The following is a 24682-nucleotide window of genomic DNA, read 5'->3' as shown; positions in this document are numbered from 1 at the left end:
TGGTTATTTTTCTGTCACGCAAATTAACTGGCGCATCTCTGCTAATATGCAGAGTTGCGCCAGTTCTTGTAAGTCTGCCCCCTAGTCTTTACATGGAGTAATGAGGAGAAATGCTTTATATCACCTTGTTTTTGCTGTTTCTATATGTACTGTTTTATGCAGCCCATATAAAAACAACAAAACGCCATGCATGATTGTTTATGTGCAGAAAGGTATCCCTTTCTGTACATAAGCAATCATTCCCCCTGCGCAGTCACCTTTGCACTATGTTCCAAGGGTGCTTGCGTTGGGCCTAGGCAGCTGTAATTTGCGCCAGGACAGTGGGGAAACACAGGCCTGCAGAGTATTGTTGTAAATACGTTGGTATTGCGTTTCCAAAAGTAGTGGAGCGTGGCATTAACCCAAGAATGCTAACACCGCCCTCTGTCACTTTCCATGTAAATATACTTCTTAATGTTTTAGTGGAGGCAGGAGATGCAAGGTAGGGGGAGTGAAGAATTTTGAGGGGAACTTTAGGACAATGAGCTATAAAATGTGGCCAAGCTTTTCAAATTAACAGCCTCATTTATGAGGTTTTGGCGCAGGGCAGCGCTGCAAACAATCTTAATGCGCTGCCCTGAGTCAAAAGAAAAGGACCGGCAGAAGCAGTAATCTATGATATACGTACATTTCTATCCTTTTCCCCTCACTGCCGCACAATGGGCTGCTATGAACTAACGCAAGCACCCTTGCACCATAGTGCAAGGGTGCCTGCGTTGCAGGGATGATTGTGTTTGTGCAGGAAGAGACACCTTGCACAAAAACAATTACGAAAGGCTTTTTTCCTCTATGTGCGCAGGAAAAGCGAGAATAAATTAAGGTATTTCTCCTCTTTGCGCCTCACTTACACCTCCCCTAGGAGGTGTAGCCTTTTGACGTATTCCCAGGGTTATTAATTCTCCTAAGTCAATGACATGGGTGTTACGTGGGAACACCCACAGTAATGCCCATGGCATGCCTCCCTATTGCAGGGTGAAGCAACACAGCAACTTTCGCTGCGTTGCCTTAGTCCATCTCTACAAGGCCATGATAAAAGCCACGTAGGGTGGCTTTACACGGCCTTGTAGATATGGCCCTGCAGTGTGCGCCGCCGGACTGTCACCGAAAGTGAATTTCCGGCAGCACACAGGAGCTTGTGAATAAGCCCCTGAGTGTCTTGACCTTCAGTAGACACAGAAATTTCAATATATAATGAAAAACGTGTCGTAGAATGCACCATTAATCCAATTTTTGACAGATGTTCTGCAGGACATGTCATTTATCTGCCCCTCCCTAGCAGAATTGTCTTCAAAAACACAAATACAGCACAGGTGTCACCAGTCAGGAGACCCTGCCAATACAAGCATCGGTAATCCATCTGTTTGGACTGTGTGATGAATTTAATGCTGTTTTCTTCACTCATCGCTAGGGACAAAGGAAGGACCTCCCTGGTACTAACACGGGCGTGGAGAGGATGTGGTGCAGTGGCTAGAGCTGCTGACTCGAGAGCTGGTGATGCCTGTTTTCATCTCGGCATCGCAACATCCAGTGATTCTGGGCAAATCACTTTCTCCAGATGCTATATATATTTTCCCAGACGAAAAAACAGAAAAGAGGGAAAACTTTCTGAAAAAAGAGTGCCACCAAAGCAGATGTTGACAGTATTTTGACCACGGAAACTGATATGAGAAGCAGACAAAGAACAGGCCTTTTTAAATGCAGGAAAACATGATAAAACCAATAGATTGGAGGAAAAGTAAGTGGCAAGCACAGAAGCCAAGAAAGAGAGGCTCGGGAGGAAAGGCCTTTTTTAAGTTTATAATATAAACAATAGATTTCACAAGCACAGCTGTGAAGGTGGAACCTAAAAAGGACCAGGTGCTCTAACTCGTGGTCTGTTAGGTAAGTACCCATGTCACTAGTGTCACTGTTACTTTAGCGAGTGGGCGCAGGGCCCACTACTTTACACTCTGCAAGTCTGTTTTGTTTAACTTTAAGCTTGTTGTAATCATTTATTTACGTCTGGAGAGACAACTACTCACAAAGCATTCTATTTAGCAGCAAATCTAGAATGGAGGTAACATGGACTAAAAAGATCCAGTCTTTCAAAATAAGGTAAAATTGTGCAATTTCAGCAAACCGCGACGAGAATGGCTGTTTTCGTTTGTGTTTACAAAATCAACTGGCAACATCTACCATTCATTAACATAGCTAGCAATATCTACAAAGCAAATGTAAACGTTTACCCCGCTTCTTAATGAAAAGATAATATTAACATTTAATTAATGCAATGTGACTATACAGCAATCCATTTTAGTTTAGATAAGAACAAAAGTATTTATCCAGATCTTTCGTTAACCATGAATAGATGGCTCCTCTTTAAGAAGAACCTTCTTGACAAATAGTAAAAAAAAAAAAAAACTAAATTCTAGACATGTAAAGTTGTAATTTCACTCCCTAGGACTAAGTAACACCTACTTTTATTATGGTCATAATTTATATATTCACTTTGTTTAAAATGGGACGGAGTAAAAGATCTGAGGGTACTAACAGAAGTTAAAATTGACAATTTAACACAGAAATATAAAGAAAACAAGTTGATGGCATTGCACAGAAAATATGCAAATATTAGTACTACGGCCACTCCCTGCTTGAGACCTGTCCTCGACAAATCAAACACCACTCTGGTGTACATGCGCCAAGGTATAATGTATGCCGGGTGGGTGTTCCGTCGTAAGGAAGTCTCGTAACAGTGATACAGTAAAATCTACAAGATTTCACGGAGTCACTTTTATGACGCCACTGCGTCAAAACCTTGCACCTGCTTGAAGCAGGTGTAAGGATTGACGCAGCATGATGGGAATAGGCATTCCTGAGCATTGCTGGAGTTGTGTCGTGCTTACAACACGACTCCAACAAAGCATTGCCTTTACGACAAAAGATGCGTCACACATTTGTCTATCCTTGCGCCATGGTGCACCGCATTGTAAATGCGGCGCATCCATGGTGGCGCATGGTTATTTTTCTGTCACGCAAATTAACTGGCGCATCTCTGCTAATATGCAGAGATGCGCCAGTTCTTGTAAGTCTGCCCCCTAGTCTTTACATGGAGTAATGAGGAGAAATGCTTTATATCACCTCGTTTTTGCTGTTTCTATATGTACTGTTTTATGCAGCACATATAAAAACAACAAAACGCCATGCATGATTGTTTATGTGCAGAAAGGTATCCCTTTCTGTACATAAGCAATCATTCCCCCTGCGCAGTCACCTTTGCACTATGTTCCAAGGGTGCTTGCGTTGGGCCTAGGCAGCTGTAATTTGCGCCAAGACAGTGGGGAAACACAGGCCTGCAGAGTATTGTTGTAAATACGTTGGTATTGCGTTTCCAAAAGTGGCGGAGCGTGGCATTAACCCAAGAATGCTAACGCCGCTCTTCGTCACTTTCCATGTAAATATACTTCTTAATGTTTTAGTGGAGGCAGGAGATGCAAGGTAGGGGGAGTGAAGAATTTTGAGGGGAACTTTAGGACAATGAGCTATAAAATGTGGCCAAGCTTTTCAAATTAACAGCCTCATTTATGAGGTTTTGGCGCAGGGCAGCGCTGCAAACAATCTTAATGCGCTGCCCTGAGTCAAAAGAAAAGGACCGGCAGAAGCAGTAATCTATGAGATACGTACATTTCTATCCTTTTCCCCTCACTGCCGCACAATGGGCTGCTATGAACTAACGCAAGCACCCTTGCACCATAGTGCAAGGGTGCCTGCGTTGCAGGAATGATTGTTTTTGTGCAGGAAGGGACACCTTGCACAAAAACAATTACGAAAGGCTTTTTTCCTCTATGTGCGCAGGAAAAGCGAGAAGAAATTAAGGTATTTCTCCTCTTTGCGCCTCACTTACACCTCCCCTGGGAGGTGTAGCCTTTTGACGTATTCCCAGGGTTATTAATTCTCCTAAGTCAATGCCATGGGTGTTACGTGGGAACACCCACAGTAATGCCCATGGCACGCCTCCCTATTGCAGGGTGAAGCAACACAGCAACTTTCGCTGCGTTGCCTTAGTCCATATCTACAAGGCCATGATAAAAGCCACGTAGGGTGGCTTTACACGGCCTTGTAGATATGGCCCTGCAGTGTGCGCCGCCGGACTGTCACCGAAAGTGAATTTCCGGCAGCACACAGGAGCTTGTGAATAAGCCCTTGAGTGTCTTGACCTTCAGTAGACACAGAAATTTCAATATATAATGAAAAACGTGTCGTAGAATGCACCATTAATCCAATTTTTGACAGATGTTCTGCAGGACATGTCATTTATCTGCCCCTCCCTAGCAGAATTGTCTTCAAAAACACAAATACAGCACAGGTGTCACCAGTCAGGAGACCCTGTCAATACAAGCATCGGTAATCCATCTGTTTGGACTGTGTGATGAATTTAATGCTGTTTTCTTCACTCATCGCTAGGGACAAAGGAAGGACCTCCCTGGCACTAACATGGGCGTGGAGAGGATGTGGTGCAGCGGCTAGAGCTGCTGACTCGAGAGCTGGTGATCCCTGTTTTCTTCTCGGCATCACAACATCCAGTGATTCTGGGCAAATCACTTTCTCCAGATGCTATATATATTTTCCCAGACGAAAAAACAGAAAAGAGGGAAAACTTTCTGAAAAAAGAGTGCCACCAAAGCAGATGTTAACAGTATTTTGATCACGGAAACTGATATGAGAAGCAGACAAAGAACAGGCCTTTTTAAATGCAGGAAAACATGCTAAAACCAATAGATTGGAGGAAAAGTAAGTGGCAAGCACAGAAGCCAAGAAAGAGAGGCTCGGGAGGAAAGGCCTTTTTTAAGTTTATAATATAAACAATAGATTTCACAAGCACAGCTGTGAAGGTGGAACCTAAAAATGACCAGGTGCTTTAACTCGTGGTCTGTTAGGTAAGTACCCATGTCACTAGTGTCACTGTTACTTTAGCGAGTGGGCGCTGGGCCCACTACTTTACACTCTGCAAGTCTGTTTTGTTTAACTTTAAGCTTGTTGTAATCATTTATTTACGTCTGGAGAGACAACTTCTCACAAAGCATTCTATTTAGCAGCAAATCTAGAATGGAGGTTACATGGAATAAAAAGATCCAGGCTTTCAAAATAAGGTAAAATTGTGCACTTTCAGCAAACACCGACGAGAATGGCTGTTTTCGTTTGTGTTTACAAAATCAACTGGCAACATCTACCATTCATTAACATAGTTAGCAATATCTACAAAACAAATGTAAACGTTTACCCCGCTTCTTAATGAAAAGATAATACTAACATTTAATTAATGCAATATGACTATTCAGCTATCTGTTTTAGTTTAGATAAGAACAAAAGTATTTATCCAGATCTTTCGTTTAACCATGAATAGATGGCTCCTCTTTAAGAAGAACCTTCTTGACAAATAGTAAAGAGCTAAATTCTTAACATGTAAAGATGTAATTTCACTCCCTAGGACTAAGTAACACCTACTTTTATTAAGGTCATAATTTATATATTCCCTTTGATTAAAATGGGAAGGAGTAAAAGATCTGAGGGTACTAACAGAAGTTAAAATTGAAAATTTAACACAGAAATATAAAGAAAACAAGTTGATGGCATTGCACAGAAAATATGCAAATATAAGTACTACGGCCACTCCCTGCTTGAGATCTGTCGTCGACAAATCAAACACCACTCTGGCGTACATGCGCCAAGGTATAATGTATGCCGGGTGGGCGTTCCGTCGTAAGGAAGTCTCGTAACAGTGATACAGTAAAATCTACAAGATTTCACTGAGTCACTTTTACGACGCCACTGCGTCAAAACCTTGCACCTGCTTGAAGCAGGTGTAAGGATTGACGCAGCATGATGGGAATAGGCATTCCTGACCATTGCTGGAGTTGTGTCGTGCTTACAACACAACTCCAACAATGCATTGCATTTACGACAAAAGATGCGTCACACATCTGTCTATCCATGCGCCATGGTGCACCGCATTGTAAATGCGGCGCATCCATAGTGGCGCATGGTTATTTTTCTGTCACGCAAATTAACTGGCGCATCTCTGCTAATATGCAGAGATGCGCCAGTTCTTGTAAGTCTGCCCCCTAGTCTTTACATGGAGTAATGAGGAGAAATGCTTTATATCACCTCGTTTTTGCTGTTTCTATATGTACTGTTTTATGCAGCACATATAAAAACAACAAAACGCCATGCATGATTGTTTATGTGCAGAAAGGTATCCCTTTCTGTACATAAGCAATCATTCCCCCTGCGCAGTCACCTTTGCACTATGTTCCAAGGGTGCTTGCGTTGGGGCTAGGCAGCTGTAGTTTGCGCCAGGACAGTGGGGAAACACAGGCCTGCAGAGTATTGTTGTAAATACGTTGGTATTGAGTTTCCAAAAGTGGCGGAGCGTGGCATTAACCCAAGAATGCTAACGCCGTCTCCGTCACTTTCGATGTAAATATAGGGGCAGATTTATGATAACTTTTGCGCCACTGCTCCGCCACCCATGGTGCGCCGCATTTACAATGCGGCGCACCATGGGGCAAAAACGGCACAGATGCGTGACGCATCTGTGCCGTAAAGGCGGCGCATTGCTGGAGTTGCGTTGCAAGCGCGACGCAGATCCAGCAAGGCTCGGGGGTGCCCCATCTGTACAATGCTGCGTCAAGACCTACGCCTGCTTCAAGCAGGCGCAGGGTTTTGACGCAGCATTGGTCTGAAAGTGACTGAGTGAAATCTTATAGATTTCACTCAGCCACTTTTGCGAGGCGCACCTGCCCCGGAACGCCCACCCTGCGCCGGAACGCCCACAAGTGGAGCAGGGCTTTACAACGTGACGCATCTGCCTAGATGCGTCATGTTGTAAATGGGTCGTAGGGATGCGCCACGTTTACGCCGCGGTTGGGTGACGCAAACGTGGCGCATTCCCATCATAAATCTGCCCCATACTTCTTAATGTTTTAGTGGAGGCAGGAGATGCAAGGTAGGGGGAGTGAAGAATTTTGAGGGGAACTTTAGGACAATGAGCTATAAAATGTGGCCAAGCTTTTCAAATTAACAGCCTCATTAATGAGGTTTTGGCGCAGGGCAGCGCTGCAAACAATCTTAATGCGCTGCCCTGAGTCAAAAGAAAAGGACCGGCAGAAGCAGTAATCTATGATATACGTACATTTCTATCCTTTTCCCCTCACTGCCGCACAATGGGCTGCTATGAACTAACGCAAGCACCCTTGCACCATAGTGCAAGGGTGCCTGCGTTGCAGGGATGATTGTGTTTGTGCAGGAAGAGACACCTTGCACAAAAACAATTACGAAAGGCTTTTTTCCTCTATGTGCGCAGGAAAAGCGAGAATAAATTAAGGTATTTCTCCTCTTTGCGCCTCACTTACACCTCCCCTAGGAGGTGTAGCCTTTTGACGTATTCCCAGGGTTATTAATTCTCCTAAGTCAATGACATGGGTGTTACGTGGGAACACCCACAGTAATGCCCATGGCATGCCTCCCTATTGCAGGGTGAAGCAACACAGCAACTTTCGCTGCGTTGCCTTAGTCCATATCTACAAGGCCATGATAAAAGCCACGTAGGGTGGCTTTACAGGGCCTTGTAGATATGGCCCTGCAGTGTGTGCCGCCGGACTGTCACCGAAAGTGAATTTCCGGCAGCACACAGGAGCGTGTGAATAAGCCCCTGAGTGTCTTGACCTTCAGTAGACACAGAAATTTCAATATATAATGAAAAACGTGCCGTAGAATGCACCATTAATCCAATTTTTGACAGATGTTCTGCTGGACATGTCATTTATCTGCCCCTCCCTAGCAGAATTGTCTTCAAAAACACAAATACAGCACAGGTGTCACCCGTCTGGAGACCCTGCCAATACAAGCATCGGTAATCCATCTGTTTGGACTGTGTGATGAATTTAATGCTGTTTTCTTTACTCATCGCTAGGGACAAAGGAAGGACCTACCTGGCACTAACACGGGCGTGGAGAGGATGTGGTGCAGCGGCTAGAGCTGTTGACTCGAGAGCTGGTGATCCCTGTTTTCTTCTCGGCATCGCAACATCCAGTGATTCTGGGCAAATCACTTTCTCCAGATGCTATATATATTTTCCAAGACGAAAAAACAGAAAAGAGGGAAAACTTTCTGAAAAAAGAGGGCCACCAAAGCAGATGTTAACAGTATTTTGACCACGGAAACTGATATGAGAAGCAGACAAAGAACAGGCCTTTTTAAATGCAGGAAAACATGCTAAAACCAATAGATTGGAGGAAAAGTAAGTGGCAAGCACAGAAGCCAAGAAAGAGAGGCTCGGGAGGAAAGGCCTTTTTTAAGTTTATAATATAAACAATAGATTTCACAAGCACAGCTGTGAAGGTGGAACCTAACACGGACCAGGTGCTCTAACTCGTGGTCTGTTAGGTAAGTACCCATGTCACTAGTGTCACAGTTACTTTAGCGAGCGGGCGCAGGGCCCACTACTTTACACTCTGCAAGTCTGTTTTGTTTAACTTTAAGCTTGTTGTAATCATTTATTTACATCTGGAGAGACAACTTCTCACAAAGCATTCTATTTAGCAGCAAATCTAGAATGGAGGTTACATGGACTAAAAAGATCCAGGCTTTCAAAATAAGGTAAAATTGTGCAATTTCAGCAAACAACGACGAGAATGGCTGTTTTTGTTTGTGTTTACAAAATCAACTGGCAACATCTACCATTCATTAACATAGTTAGCAATATCTACATAACAAATGTAAATATGAACCCCGCTTCTTAATGTAAAGATGATATTAACATTTAATTAATGCAATATGACTATTCAGCAATCCTTTTTAGTTTAGAAAAGAACAAAAGTACTTATCCATATCTTTCATTAACCATGAATAGGTGGCTCCTCTTTAAGAAGAACCTTCTTGACAAATAGTAAAGAGCTAAAATCTTATCATGTAAAGTTGAAATTTCACGCCCTAGGAGTAAGTAACACCTACTTTTATTATGGTCATAATTTATATATTCACTTTGTTTAAAATGGGACGGAGTAAAAGATCTGAGGGTACTAACAGAAGTTAAAATTGACAATTTAACACAGAAATATAAAGAAAAGAAGTTGATGTCATTGCACAGAAAATATGCAAATATAAGTACTACGGCCACTCCCTGCTTGAGATCTGTCGTCGACAAATCAAACACCACTCTGGCATACATGCGCCAAGGTATAATGTATGCCGGGTGGGTGTTCCGTCGTAAGGAAGTCTCGTAACAGTGATACATTGAAATCTACAAGATTTCTCTGGGTCACTTTTACGACGCCACTGCGTCAAAACCTTGCACCTGCTTGAAGCAGGTGTAAGGATTGACGCAGCATGATGGGAATAGGCATTCCTGACCATTGCTGGAGTTGTGTCGTGCTTACAACACGACTCCAACAAAGCATTGCCTTTACGACAAAAGATGCGTCACACATTTGTCTATCCTTGCGCCATGGTGCACCGCATTGTAAATGCGGTGCATCCATGGTGGCGCATGGGTATTTTTCTGTCACGCAAATTAACTGGCGCATCTCTGCTAATATGCAGAGATGCGCCAGTTCTTGTAAGTCTGCCCCCTAGTCTTTACATGGAGTAATGAGGAGAAATGCTTTATATCACCTCGTTTTTGCTGTTTCTATATGTACTGTTTTATGCAGCACATATAAAAACAACAAAACGCCATGCATGATTGTTTATGTGCAGAAAGGTATCCCTTTCTGTACATAAGCAATCATTCCCCCTGCGCAGTCACCTTTGCACTATGTTCCAAGGGTGCTTGCGTTTGGGCCAGGCAGCTGTAATTTGCTCCAGGACAGTGGGGAAACACAGGCCTGCAGAGTATTGTTGTAAATACGTTGGTATTGCGTTTCCAAAAGAGGCGGAGCGTGGCATTAACCCAAGAATGCTAACGCCGCTCTCCGTCATTTTCCATGTAAATATACTTCTTAATGTTTTAGTGGAGGCAGGAGATGCAAGGTAGGGGGAGTGAAGAATTTTGAGGGGAACGTTAGGACAATGAGCTATAAAATGTGGCCAAGCTTTTCAAATTAACAGCCTCATTTATGAGGTTTTGGCACAGGGCAGCGCTGCAAACAATCTTAATGCGCTGCCCTGAGTCAAAAGAAAAGAACCGGCAGAAGCAGTAATCTATGAGATACGTACATTTCTATCCTTTTCCCCTCACTGCCGCACAATGGGCTGCTATGAACTAACGCAAGCACCCTTGCACCATAGTGCAAGGGTGCCTGCGTTGCAGGGATGATTGTTTTTGTGCAGGAAGAGACACCTTGCACAAAAACAATTACGAAATGCTTTTTTTCCTCTATGTGCGCAGTAAAAGCGAGAAGAAATTAAGGTATTTCTCCTCTTTGCGCCTCACTTACACCTCCCCTAGGAGGTGTAGCCTTTTGACGTATTCCCAGGGTTATTAATTCTCCTAAGTCAATGACATGGGTGTTACGTGGGAACACCCACAGTAATGCCCATGGCACGCCTCCCTATTGCAGGGTGAAGCAACACAGCAACTTTCACTGCATTGCCTTAGTCCATATCTACAAGGCCATGATAAAAGCCACGTAGGGTGGCTTTACACGGCCTTGTAGATATGGCCCTGCAGTGTGCGCCGCCGGACTGTCACCGAAAGTGAATTTCCGGCAGCACACAGGAGCTTGTGAATAAGCCCCTGAGTGTCTTGACCTTCAGTAGACACAGAAATTTCAATATATAATGAAAAACGTGTCGTAGAATGCACCATTAATCCACTTTTTGACAGATGTTCTGCTGGACATGTCATTTACCTGCCCCTCCCTAGCAGAATTGTCTTCAAAAAGACAAATACAGCACAGGTGTCACCAGTCAGGAGACCCTCCCAATACAAGCATCGGTAATCCATCTGTTTGGACTGTGTGATGAATTTAATGCTGTTTTCTTCACTCATCGCTAGGGACAAAGGAAGGACCTCCCTGGCACTAACACGGGCGTGGAGAGGATGTGGTGCAGCGGCTAGAGCTGCTGACTCGAGAGCTGGTGATCCCTGTTTTCGTCTCGGCATCGCAACATCCAGTGATTCTGGGCAAATCTTTTTCTCCAGATGCTATATATATATTCCAAGACGAAAAAACAGAAAAGAGGGAAAACTTTCTGAAAAAAGAGTGCCACCAAAGCAGATGTTGACAGTATTTTGACCACGGAAACTGATATGAGAAGCAGACAAAGAACAGGCCTTTTTAAGTGCAGGAAAACATGCTAAAACCAATAGATTGGGTGAAAAGTAAGTGGCAAGCACAGAAGCCAAGAAAGAGAGGCTCGGGAGGAAAGGCCTTTTTTAAGTTTATAATATAAACAATAGATTTCACAAGCACAGCTGTGAAGGTGGAACCTAAAAAGGACCAGGTGCTCTAACTCGTGGTCTGTTAGGTAAGTACCCATGTCACTAGTGTCACTGTTACTTTAGCGAGCTGGCGCAGGGCCCACTACTTTACACTCTGCAAGTCTGTTTTGTTTACCTTTAAGCTTGTTGTAATCATTTATTTACGTCTGGAGAGACAACTTCTCACAAAGCATTCTATTTAGCAACAAATCTAGAATGGAGGTTACATGGACTAAAAAGACCCACGCTTTCAAAATAAGGTAAAATTGTGCAATTTCAGCAAACAACAACGAGAATGGCTGTTTTCGTTTGTGTTTACAAAATCAACTGGCAACATCTACCATTCATTAAAATAGTTAACAATATCTACAAAACAAATGTAAACGTTTACCCTGCTTATTAATGAAAAGATAATATTAACATTTAATTAATGTAATATGATTATCCAGCAATCCATTTTAGTTTAGATAATAAACAAAAGTATTTATCCAGATCTTTCATTAACCATGAATAGGTGGCTCCTCTTTCAGAAGAACCTTCTTGACAAATAGTAAAGAGCTAATTTCTTAACATGTAAAGTTGTAATTTCACTCCCTAGGACTAAGTAACACCTACTTTTATTATGGTCATAATTTATATATTCACTTTCATTAAAATGGGAAGGAGTAAAAGATCTGAGGGTACTAACAGAAGTTAAAATTGACAATTTAACACAGAAATATAAAGAAAAGAAGTTGATGTCATTGCACAGAAAATATGCAAATATAAGTACTACGGCCACTCCCTGCTTGAGATTTGTCGTCGACAAATCAAACACCACTCTGGTGTACATGCGCCAAGGTATAATGTATACCGGGTGGGCATTCCGTCGTAAGGAAGTCTCGTAAAAGTGATACAGTGAAATCTACTAGATTTCACTGGGTCACTTTTACGATGCCACTGCGTCAAAACCTTGCACCTGCTTGAAGCAGGTGTAAGGATTGACGCAGCATGATGGGAATAGGCATTCCTGACCATTGCTGGAGTTGTGTCGTGCTTACAACATGACTCCAACAAAGCATTGCCTTTACGACAAAAGATGCGTCACACATTTGTCTATCCTTGCGCCATGGTGCACCGCATTGTAAATGCGGTGCATCCATGGTGGCGCATGGGTATTTTTCTGTCACGCAAATTAACTGGCGCATCTCTGCTAATATGCAGAGATGCGCCAGTTCTTGTAAGTCTGCCCCCTAGTCTTTACATGGAGTAATGAGGAGAAATGCTTTATATCACCTCGTTTTTGCTGTTTCTATATGTACTGTTTTATGCAGCACATATAAAAACAACAAAAGGCCATGCATGATTGTTTATGTGCAGAAAGGTATCCCTTTCTGTACATAAGCAATCATTCCCCCTGCGCAGTCACCTTTGCACTATGTTCCAAGGGTGCTTGCGTTTGGGCCAGGCAGCTGTAATTTGCGCCAGGACAGTCGGGAAACACATGCCTGCAGAGTATTGTTGTAAATACGTTGGTATTGTGTTTCCAAAAGAGGCGGAGCGTGGCATTAACCCAAGAATGCTAACGCCGCTCTCCGTCATTTTCATTGTAAATATACTTCTTAATGTTTTAGTGGAGGCAGGAGATGCAAGGTAGGGGGAGTGAAGAATTTTGAGGGGAACGTTAGGACAATGAGCTATAAAATGTGGCCAAGCTTTTCAAATTAACAGCCTCATTTATGAGGTTTTGGCACATGGCAGCACTGCAAACAATCTTAATGCGCTGCCCTGAGTCAAAAGAAAAGAACCGGCAGAAGCAGTAATCTATGAGATACGTACATTTCTATCCTTTTCCCCTCACTGCCGCACAATGGGCTGCTATGAACTAACGCAAGCACCCTTGCACCATAGTGCAAGGGTGCCTGCGTTGCAGGGATGATTGTTTTTGTGCAGGAAGAGACACCTTGCACAAAAACAATTACGAAATGCTTTTTTTCCTCTATGTGCGCAGGAAAAGCGAGAAGAAATTAAGGTATTTCTCCTCTTTGCGCCTCACTTACACCTCCCCTAGGAGGTGTAGCCTTTTGACGTATTCCCAGGGTTATTAATTCTCCTAAGTCAATGACATGGGTGTTACGTGGGAACACCCACAGTAATGCCCATGGCACGCCTCCCTATTGCAGGGTGAAGCAACACAGCAACTTTCGCTGCATTGCCTTAGTCCATATCTACAAGGCCATGATAAAAGCCACATAGGGTGGCTTTACACGGCCTTGTAGATATGGCCCTGCAGTGTGCGCCGCCGGACTGCCACCGAAAGTGAATTTCCGGCAGCACACAGGAGCTTGTGAATAAGCCCCTGAGTGTCTTGACCTTCAGTAGACACAGAAATTTCAATATATAAAGAAAAACGTGTCGTAGAATGCACCATTAATCCACTTTTTGACAGATGTTCTGCTGGACATGTCATTTACCTGCCCCTCCCTAGCAGAATTGTCTTCAAAAAGACAAATACAGCACAGGTGTCACCAGTCAGGAGACCCTCCCAATACAAGCATCGGTAATCCATCTGTTTGGACTGTGTGATGAATTTAATGCTGTTTTCTTCACTCATCGCTAGGGACAAAGGAAGGACCTCCCTGGCACTAACACGGGCGTGGAGAGGATGTGGTGCAGCGGCTAGAGCTGCTGACTCGAGAGCTGGTGATCCCTGTTTTCGTCTCGGCATCGCAACATCCAGTGATTCTGGGCAAATCTTTTTCTCCAGATGCTATATATATTTTCCAAGACGAAAAAACAGAAAAGAGGGAAAACTTTCTGAAAAAAGAGTGCCACCAAAGCAGATGTTGACAGTATTTTGACCACGGAAACTGATATGAGAAGCAGACAAAGAACAGGCCTTTTTAAGTGCAGGAAAACATGCTAAAACCAATAGATTGGGTGAAAAGTAAGTGGCAAGCACAGAAGCCAAGAAAGAGAGGCTCGGGAGGAAAGGCCTTTTTTAAGTTTATAATATAAACAATAGATTTCACAAGCACAGCTGTGAAGGTGGAACCTAAAAAGGACCAGGTGCTCTAACTCGTGGTCTGTTAGGTAAGTACCCATGTCACTAGTGTCACTGTTACTTTAGCGAGCTGGCGCAGGGCCCACTACTTTACACTCTGCAAGTCTGTTTTGTTTAACTTTAAGCTTGTTGTAATCATTTATTTACGTCTGGAGAGACAACTTCTCACAAAGCATTCTATTTAGCAACAAATCTAGAATGGAGGTTACATGGACTAAAAAGACCCACGCTTTCAAAATAAGGTAAAATTGTGCAATTTCAGCAAACAACAACGAGAATGGCTGTTTTCGTTTGTGTTTACAAAATCAACTGGCAACATCTACCATTCATTAAAATAGTTAGCAATATCTACAAAACAAATGTAAACGTTTACCCTGCTTCTTAATGAAAAGATAATATTAACATTTAATTAATGTAATATGATTATCCAGCAATCCATTTTAGTTTAGATAATAAACAAAAGTATTTATCCAGATCTTTCATTAACCATGAATAGGTGGCTCCTCTTTCAGAAGAACCTTCTTGACAAATAGTAAAGAGCTAATTTCTTAACATGTAAAGTTGTAATTTCACTCCCTAGGACTAAGTAACACCTACTTTTATTATGGTCATAATTTATATATTCACTTTCATTAAAATGGGAAGGAGTAAAAGATCTGAGGGTACTAACAGAAGTTAAAATTGACAATTTAACACAGAAATATAAAGAAAAGAAGTTGATGTCATTGCACAGAAAATATGCAAATATAAGTACTACGGCCACTCCCTGCTTGAGATTTGTCGTCGACAAATCAAACACCACTCTGGTGTACATGCGCCAAGGTATAATGTATACCGGGTGGGCATTCCGTCGTAAGGAAGTCTCGTAAAAGTGATACAGTGAAATCTACTAGATTTCACTGGGTCACTTTTACGATGCCACTGCGTCAAAACCTTGCACCTGCTTGAAGCAGGTGTAAGGATTGACGCAGCATGATGGGAATAGGCATTCCTGACCATTGCTGGAGTTGTGTCGTGCTTACAACATGACTCCAACAAAGCATTGCCTTTACGACAAAAGATGCGTCACACATTTGTCTATCCTTGCGCCATGGTGCACCGCATTGTAAATGCGGTGCATCCATGGTGGCGCATGGGTATTTTTCTGTCACGCAAATTAACTGGCGCATCTCTGCTAATATGCAGAGATGCGCCAGTTCTTGTAAGTCTGCCCCCTAGTCTTTACATGGAGTAATGAGGAGAAATGCTTTATATCACCTCGTTTTTGCTGTTTCTATATGTACTGTTTTATGCAGCACATATAAAAACAACAAAAGGCCATGCATGATTGTTTATGTGCAGAAAGGTATCCCTTTCTGTACATAAGCAATCATTCCCCCTGCGCAGTCACCTTTGCACTATGTTCCAAGGGTGCTTGCGTTTGGGCCAGGCAGCTGTAATTTGCGCCAGGACAGTCGGGAAACACATGCCTGCAGAGTATTGTTGTAAATACGTTGGTATTGTGTTTCCAAAAGAGGCGGAGCGTGGCATTAACCCAAGAATGCTAACGCCGCTCTCCGTCATTTTCCATGTAAATATACTTCTTAATGTTTTAGTGGAGGCAGGAGATGCAAGGTAGGGGGAGTGAAGAATTTTGAGGGGAACGTTAGGACAATGAGCTATAAAATGTGGCCAAGCTTTTCAAATTAACAGCCTCATTTATGAGGTTTTGGCACATGGCAGCACTGCAAACAATCTTAATGCGCTGCCCTGAGTCAAAAGAAAAGAACCGGCAGAAGCAGTAATCTATGAGATACGTACATTTCTATCCTTTTCCCCTCACTGCCGCACAATGGGCTGCTATGAACTAACGCAAGCACCCTTGCACCATAGTGCAAGGGTGCCTGCGTTGCAGGGATGATTGTTTTTGTGCAGGAAGAGACACCTTGCACAAAAACAATTACGAAATGCTTTTTTTCCTCTATGTGCGCAGGAAAAGCGAGAAGAAATTAAGGTATTTCTCCTCTTTGCGCCTCACTTACACCTCCCCTAGGAGGTGTAGCCTTTTGACGTATTCCCAGGGTTATTAATTCTCCTAAGTCAATGACATGGGTGTTACGTGGGAACACCCACAGTAATGCCCATGGCACGCCTCCCTATTGCAGGGTGAAGCAACACAGCAACTTTCGCTGCATTGCCTTAGTCCATATCTACAAGGCCATGATAAAAGCCACATAGGGTGGCTTTACACGGCCTTGTAGATATGGCCCTGCAGTGTGCGCCGCCGGACTGCCACCGAAAGTGAATTTCCGGCAGCACACAGGAGCTTGTGAATAAGCCCCTGAGTGTCTTGACCTTCAGTAGACACAGAAATTTCAATATATAAAGAAAAACGTGTCGTAGAATGCACCATTAATCCACTTTTTGACAGATGTTCTGCTGGACATGTCATTTACCTGCCCCTCCCTAGCAGAATTGTCTTCAAAAAGACAAATACAGCACAGGTGTCACCAGTCAGGAGACCCTCCCAATACAAGCATCGGTAATCCATCTGTTTGGACTGTGTGATGAATTTAATGCTGTTTTCTTCACTCATCGCTAGGGACAAAGGAAGGACCTCCCTGGCACTAACACGGGCGTGGAGAGGATGTGGTGCAGCGGCTAGAGCTGCTGACTCGAGAGCTGGTGATCCCTGTTTTCGTCTCGGCATCGCAACATCCAGTGATTCTGGGCAAATCTTTTTCTCCAGATGCTATATATATTTTCCAAGACGGAAAAACAGAAAAGAGGGAAAACTTTCTGAAAAAAGAGTGCCACCAAAGCAGATGTTAACAGTTTTTTGACCACGGAAACTGATATGAGAAGCAGACAAAGAACAGGCATTTTTAAATGCAGGAAAACATGCTAAAACCAATAGATTGGATGAAAAGTAAGTGGCAAGCACAGAAGCCAAGAAAGAGAGGCTCGGGAGCAAAGGCCTTTTTTAAGTTTATAATATAAACAATAGATTTCACAAGCACAGCTGTGAAGGTGGAACCTAAAAAGGACCAGGTGCTCTAACTCGTGGTCTGTTAGGTAAGTACCCATGTCACTAGTGTCACTGTTACTTTAGCGAGCGGGCGCAGGGCCCACTACTTTACACTCTGCAAGTCTGTTTTGTTTAACTTTAAGCTTGTTGTAATCATTTATTTACGTCTGGAGAGACAACTTCTCACAAAGCATTCTATTTAGCAACAAATCTAGAATGGAGGTTACATGGACCAAAAAGATCCAGGCTTTCAAAATAAGGTAAAATTGTGCAATTTCAGCAAACAACAACGAGAATGGCTGTTTTTGTTTGTGTTTACAAAATCAACTGGCAAATTCTACCATTCATTAACATAGTTAGCAATATCTACAAAACAAATGTAAACGTTTACCCTGCTTCTTAATGAAAAGATAATATTAACATTTAATTAAGGTAATATGACTATCCAGCAATCCATTTTAGTTTAGATAATAAACAAAAGTATTTATCCAGATCTTTCATTAACCATGAATAGGTGGCTCCTCTTTAAGAAGAACCTTCTTGACAAATAGTAAAGAGCTAAATTCTTAACATGTAAAGTTGTAATTTCACTCCCTAGGACTAAGTAACACCTACTTTTATTATGGTCATAATTTATATATTCACTTTCATTAAAATGGGAAGGAGTAAAAGATCTGAGGGTACTGACAGAAGTTAAAATTGACAATTTAACACAGAAATATAAAGAAAAGAAGTTGATGTCATTGCACAGAAAATATGCAAATATAAGTACTACGGCCACTCCCTGCTTGAGATCTGTCGTCGACAAATCAAACACCACTCTGGTGTACATGCGCCAAGGTATAATGTATACCGGGTGGGCGTTCCGTCGTAAGGAAGTCTCGTAAAAGTGATACAGTGAAATCTACTAGATTTCACTGGGTCACTTTTACGATGCCACTGCGTCAAAACCTGCAAACACAACAATGATGGACAGAATGTGGATCAATGTCACACATTCACCCCAGTCCAAAGATCTGGGCCCAAATCCATCGTTTTTCCACTCCACACCACCCTGGGTTAGACAATGGCGATATGCAAATCAGCGCTGAACCTGTTCCCCATGGGAACAGTCCAGTCCGAACTACAAAAGCCATGTCCTTCCCAGAACGGAAACAAGCATCCGAGGACCGGCCCGGTTTCGAGGTAACACCTCTCTTCAGCCCGGCTAGCTTGATTCCAGTGGTGTGGAGTGCCTGGGACTCACGTCTGAGCATCCCCAGTACACTTAGAGCGGTAACTGCAAACACAACAATGATAGACAGAATGTGGATCAATGTCACACATTCACCCCAGTCCAAAGATCTGGGCCCAAATCCATCGTTTTTCCACTCCACACCACCCTGGGTTAGACAATGGCGATATGCAAATCAGCGCTTAACCTGTTCCCCATGGGAACAGTCCAGTCCGAACTACAAAAGCCATGTCCTTCCCAGAACGGAAACAAGCATCCGAGAACCTGCCCGGTTTAGAGGTAACACCTCTCTTCAGCCCGGCTAGCTTGATTCCAGTGGTGTGGAGTGCCTGGGACTCACGTCTGAGCATCCCCAGTACACTTAGAGCGGTAACTGCAAACACAACGATCAATGTCACACATTCACCCCAGTCCAAAGATCTGGGCCCAAATCCATCGTTTTTCCACTCCACACCACCCCGGGTTAGACAATGGCGATATGCAAATCAGCGCTGAACCTGTTCCCCATAGGAACAGTCCAGTCCGAACTACAAAAGCCATGTCCTTCCCAGAACGGAAACAAGCATCCGAGGACCGGCCCAGTTTCGAGGTAATACCTCTCTTCAGCCCGGCTAGCTTGAATCCAGTGGTGTGGAGTGCCTGGGACTCACGTCTGAGCATCCCCAGTACACTTAGAGTGGTAACTGCAAACACAACAATGATGGACAGAATGTGGATCAATGTCACACATTCACCCCAGTCCAAAGATCTGGGCCCAAATCCATCGTTTTTCCACTCCACACCACCCTGGGTTAGACAATGGCAATATGCAAATCAGCGCTGAACCTGTTCCCCATGGGAACAGTCCAGTCCGAACTACAAAAGCCATGTCCTTCCCAGAACGGAAACAAGCATCCGAGGACCGGCCCGGTTTCGAGGTAACACCTCTCTTCAGCCCGGCTAGCTTGATTCCAGAGCGGTAACTGCAAACACAACAATGATGGACAGAATGTGGATGAATGTGTGACATTGATCCACATTCTGTCCATCACTGTTGTGTTTGCAATTACCGCTCTAAGTGTACTGGGGATGCTCAGACGTGAGTCCCAGGCACTCCACACCACTGGATTCAAGCTAGCCGGGCTGATGAGAGGTGTTACCTCGAAACCGGGCCGGTCCTCGGATGCTTGTTTCCGTTCTGGGAAGGACATGGTTTTTGTAGTTTGGACTGGACTGTTCCCATGGGGCACAGGGTCAGCGCTGATTTGCATATTGCCATTGTCTAACCCAGGGTGGTGAGGAGTGGAAAAACGATGGATTTGGGCCCAGATCTTTGGACTGGGGTGAATGTGTGACATTGATCCACATTCTGTCCATCACTGTTGTGTTTGCAATTACCGCTCTAAGTGTACTGGGGATGCTCAGACGTGAGTCCCAGGCACTCCACACCACTGGATTCAAGCTAGCCGGGCTGATGAGAGGTGTTACCTCAAAACCGGGCAGATCCTCGGATGCTTGTTTCTGTTCTGTGAAGGACATGGCTTTTGTAGTTCGGACTGGACTGTTCCCATGGGGCACAGGGCCAGCGCTGATTTGCATATTGCCATTGTCTAACCCAGGGTGGTGTGGAGTGGAAAAACAATGGATTTGGGCCCAGATCTTTGGACTGGGGTGAATGTGTGACATTGATCCACATTCTGTCCATCACTGTTGTGTTTGCAATTACTGTGTCAAAACCTTGCACCTGCTTGAAGCAGGTGTAAGGATTGACGCAGCATGATGGGAATAGGCATTCCTGACCATTGCTGGAGTTGTGTCGTGCTTACAACACGACTCCAACAAAGCATTGCCTTTACGACAAAAGATGCGTCACACATTTGTCTATCCTTGCGCCATGGTGCACCGCATTGTAAATGTGGCGCATGGGTATTTTTCTGTCACGCAAATTAACTGGCGCCTCTCTGCTAATATGCAGAGATGCGCCAGTTCTTGTAAGTCTGCCCCCTAGTCTTTACATGGAGTAATGAGGAGAAATGCTTTATATCACCTCGTTTTTGCTGTTTCTATACGTACTGTTTTATGCAGCACATATAAAAACAACAAAACGCCATGCATGATTGTTTATGTGCAGATAGGTATCCCTTTCTGTACATAAGCAATCATTCCCCCTGCGCAGTCACCTTTGCACTATGTTCCAAGGGTGCTTGCGTTTGGGCTAGGCAGCTGTAATTTGCGCCAGGACAGTGGGGAAACACAGGCCTGCAGAGTATTGTTGTAAATACGTTGGTATTGCGTTTCCAAAAGTGGCGGAGCGTGGCATTAACCCAAGAATGCTAACGCCGCTTTCCGTCACTTTCCATGTAAATATACTTCTTAATGTGAAGAATTTTGAGGGGAACTTTAGGACAATGAGCTATAAAATGTGGCCAAGCTTTTCAAATTAACAGCCTCATTTATGAGGTTTTGGCACAGGGCAGCGCTGCAAACAATCTTAATGCGCTGCCCTGAGTCAAAAGAAAAAGACCGGCAGAAGCAGTAATCTATGAGATACGTACATTTCTATCCTTTTCCCCTCACTGCCGCACAATGGGCTGCTATGAACTAACTCAAGTACCCTTGCACCATAGTGCAAGGGTGCCTGCGTTGCAGGGATGATTGTTTTTGTGCAGGAAGAGACACCTTGCACAAAAACAATTACGAAATGCTTTTTTTCCTCTATGTGCGCAGGAAAAGCGAGAAGAAATTACGGAATTTCTCCTCTTTGCGCCTCACTTACACCTCCCCTAGGAGGTGTAGCCTTTTGACGTATTCCCAGGGTTATTAATTCTCCTAAGTCAATGACATGGGTGTTACGTGGGAACACCCACAGTAATGCCCATGGCACGCCTCCCTATTGCAGGGTGAAGCAACACAGCAACTTTCGCTGCATTGCCTTAGTCCATATCTACAAGGCCATGATAAAAGCCACGTAGGGTGGCTTTACACGGCCTTGTAGATATGGCCCTGCAGTGTGCGCCGCCGGACTGTCACCGAAAGTGAATTTCCGGCAGCACACAGGAGCTTGTGAATAAGCCCCTGAGTGTCTTGACCTTCAGTAGACACAGAAATTTCAATATATAATGAAAAACGTGTCGTAGAATGCACCATTAATCCAATTTTTGACAGATGTTCTGCTGGACATGTCATTTACCTGCCCCTCCCTAGCAGAATTGTCTTCAAAAACACAAATACAGCACAGGTGTCACCAGTCAGGAGACCCTGCCAATACAAGCATCGATAATCCATCTGTTTGGACTGTGTGATGAATTTAATGCTGTTTTCTTCACTCATCGCTAGGGACAAAGGAAGGACCTCCCTAGCACTAACACGGGCGTGGAGAGGATGTGGTGCAGCGGCTAGAGCTGCTGACTCGAGAGCTGGTGATCCCTGTTTTCGTCTCGGCATCGCAACATCCAGTGATTCTGGGCAAATCACTTTCTCCAGATGCTATATATATTTTCCAAGACGAAAAAACAGAAAAGAGGGAAAACTTTCTGAAAAAAGAGTGCCACCAAAGCAGATGTTAACAGTATTTTGACCACGGAAACTGATATGAGAAGCAGACAAAGAACAGGCCTTTTTAAATGCAGGAAAACATGCTAAAACCAATAGATTGGATGAAAAGTAAGTGGCAAGCACAGAACCCAAGAAAGAGAGGCTCGGGAGGAAAGACCTTTTTTAAGTTTATAATATAAACAATAGATTTCACAAGCACAGCTGTGAAGGTGGAACCTAAAAAGGACCAGGTGCTCTAACTCGTGGTCTGTTAGGTAAGTACCCATGTCACTAGTGTCACTGTTACTTTAGCGAGCGGGTGCAGGGCCCACTACTTTACACTCTGCAAGTCTGTTTTGTTTAACTTTAAGCTTGTTGTAATCATTTATTTACGTCTGGAGAGACAACTTCTCACAAAGCATTCTATTTAGCAACAAATCTAGAATGGAGGTTACATGGACTAAAAAGATCCACGCTTTCAAAATAAGGTAAAATTGTGCAATTTCAGCAAACAATCACGAGAATGGCTGTTTTCGATTGTGTTTACAAAATCAACTGGCAACATCTACCATTCATTAACAAAGTAAGCAATATCTACAAAACAAATGTAAATGTTAACCCAGCTTCTTAACGAAAAGATGATATTAACATTTAATTAATGCAATATGACTATTCAGCAATCCATTTTAGTTAAGATAAGAACAAAAGTATTTATCCAGATCTTTGTTAACCATGAATAGATGACTTCTCTTTAAGAAGAACCTTCTTGACAAATAGTAAAAAGCTAAATTCTTAACATGTAAAGTTGTAATTTCACTCCCTAGGACTAAGTAACACCTACTTTTATTATGGTCATAATTTATATATTCACTTTGTTTAAAATGGGACGGAGTAAAAGATCTGAGGGTACTAACAAAAGTTAAAATTGACAATTTAACACAGAAATATAAAGAAAACAAGTTGATGGCATTGCACAGAAAATATGCAAATATAAGTACTACGGCCACGCCCTGCTTGAGACCTGTCCTCGACAAATCAAACACCACTCTGGCGTACATGCGCCAAGGTATAATGTATGCCGGGTGGGTGTTCCGTCGTAAGGAAGTCTCGTAACAGTGATACAGTAAAATCTACAAGATTTCACTGAGTCACTTTTATGACGCCACTGCGTCAAAACCTTGCACCTGCTTGAAGCAGGTGTAAGGATTGACGCAGCATGATGGGAATAGGCATTCCTCAGCATTGCTGGAGTTGTGTCGTGCTTACAACACAACTCCAACAATTCATTGCTTTTACGACAAAAGATGCGTCACACATCTGTCTATCCATGCGCCATGGTGCAACGCATTGTAAATGCGGTGCATCCATAGTGGCGCATGGTTATTTTTCTGTCACGCAAATTAACTGGCGCATCTCTGCTAATATGCAGAGATGCGCCAGTTCTTGTAAGTCTGCCCCCTAGTCTTTACATGGGGTAATGAGGAGAAATGCTTTATATCACCTCGCTTTTGCTGTTTTTATATGTACTGTTTTATGCAGCACATATAAAAACAACAAAACGCCATGCATGATTGTTTATGTGCAGAAAGGTATTCCTTTCTGTACATAAGCAATCATTCGCCCTGCGCAGTCACCTTTGCACTATGTTCCAAGGGTGCCTGCGTTGGGGCTAGGCAGCTGTAATTTGCACCAGGACAGTGGGGAAACACAGGCCTGCAGAGTATTGTTTTAAATACGTTGGTATTGCATTTCGGAAAGTGGCGGAGCGTGGCATTAACCCAAGAATGCTAACGCCGCTCTCCGTCACTTTCCATGTAAATATACTTCTTAATGTTTTAGTGGAGGTAGGAGATGCAAGGTAGGGGGAGTGAAGAATTTTGAGGGGAACTTTAGGACAATGAGCTATAAAATGTGGCCAAGCTTTTCAAATTAACAGCCTCATTTATGAGGTTTTGGCGCAGGGCAGCGCTGCAAACAATCTTAATGCGCTGCCCTGAGTCAAAAGAAAAGGACCGACATAAGCAGTAATCTATGAGATACGTACATTTCTATCCTTTTCCCCTCACTGCCGCACAATGGGCTCCTATGAACTAACGCAAGCACCCTTGCACCATAGTGCAAGGGTGCCTGCGTTGCAGGGATGATTGTTTTTGTGCAGGAAGAGACACCTTCTTGCACAAAAACAATTACGAGAGGCTTTTTTCCTCTATGTGCGCAGGAAAAGCGAGAAGAAATGAAGGTATTTCTCCTCTTTGCGCCTCACTTACACCTCCCCTAGGAGGTGTAGCCTTTTGACGTATTCTCAGGTTTATTAATTCTCCTAAGTCAATTACATGGGTGTTACGTGGGAACACCCACAGTAATGCCCATGGCACGCCTCCCTATTGCAGGGTGAAGCAACACAGCAACTTTCGCTGCGTTGCCTTAGTCCATATCTACAAGGCCATG

General features: G+C 43.5%; 6 non-coding genes across 6 annotated transcripts; all 6 read right to left on the bottom strand.

The window, feature by feature from the left end:
- Positions 1-2385: 2385 nt before the first annotated feature.
- On the bottom strand, positions 2386-2442 carry LOC144808165 (U7 small nuclear RNA). The gene has a single exon (XR_013606691.1). It is a non-coding gene; the product is annotated as a U7 small nuclear RNA (small nuclear RNA).
- Positions 2443-5418: 2976 nt separating this feature from the next.
- Positions 5419-5473, bottom strand: LOC144808159 (U7 small nuclear RNA). Its single transcript, XR_013606685.1, has one exon. It is a non-coding gene; the product is annotated as a U7 small nuclear RNA (small nuclear RNA).
- Positions 5474-8925: 3452 nt separating this feature from the next.
- LOC144808143 (U7 small nuclear RNA) lies at positions 8926-8980 on the bottom strand. Its single transcript, XR_013606671.1, has one exon. It is a non-coding gene; the product is annotated as a U7 small nuclear RNA (small nuclear RNA).
- Positions 8981-11950: 2970 nt separating this feature from the next.
- LOC144808171 (U7 small nuclear RNA) lies at positions 11951-12005 on the bottom strand. The gene has a single exon (XR_013606697.1). It is a non-coding gene; the product is annotated as a U7 small nuclear RNA (small nuclear RNA).
- Positions 12006-14975: 2970 nt separating this feature from the next.
- Positions 14976-15030, bottom strand: LOC144808170 (U7 small nuclear RNA). The gene has a single exon (XR_013606696.1). It is a non-coding gene; the product is annotated as a U7 small nuclear RNA (small nuclear RNA).
- A 2970-nt stretch (positions 15031-18000) lies between these two features.
- Positions 18001-18055, bottom strand: LOC144808157 (U7 small nuclear RNA). The gene has a single exon (XR_013606683.1). It is a non-coding gene; the product is annotated as a U7 small nuclear RNA (small nuclear RNA).
- Positions 18056-24682: the final 6627 nt, after the last annotated feature.

Source organism: Lissotriton helveticus, chromosome 1_2, assembly GCF_964261635.1.
Source record: "Lissotriton helveticus chromosome 1_2, aLisHel1.1, whole genome shotgun sequence".
Taxonomy (NCBI): domain Eukaryota; kingdom Metazoa; phylum Chordata; class Amphibia; order Caudata; family Salamandridae; genus Lissotriton; species Lissotriton helveticus.
The sequence above is the reverse complement of the archived record's forward strand: the minus strand, read 5'-3'. Positions and strand labels throughout refer to the sequence as shown.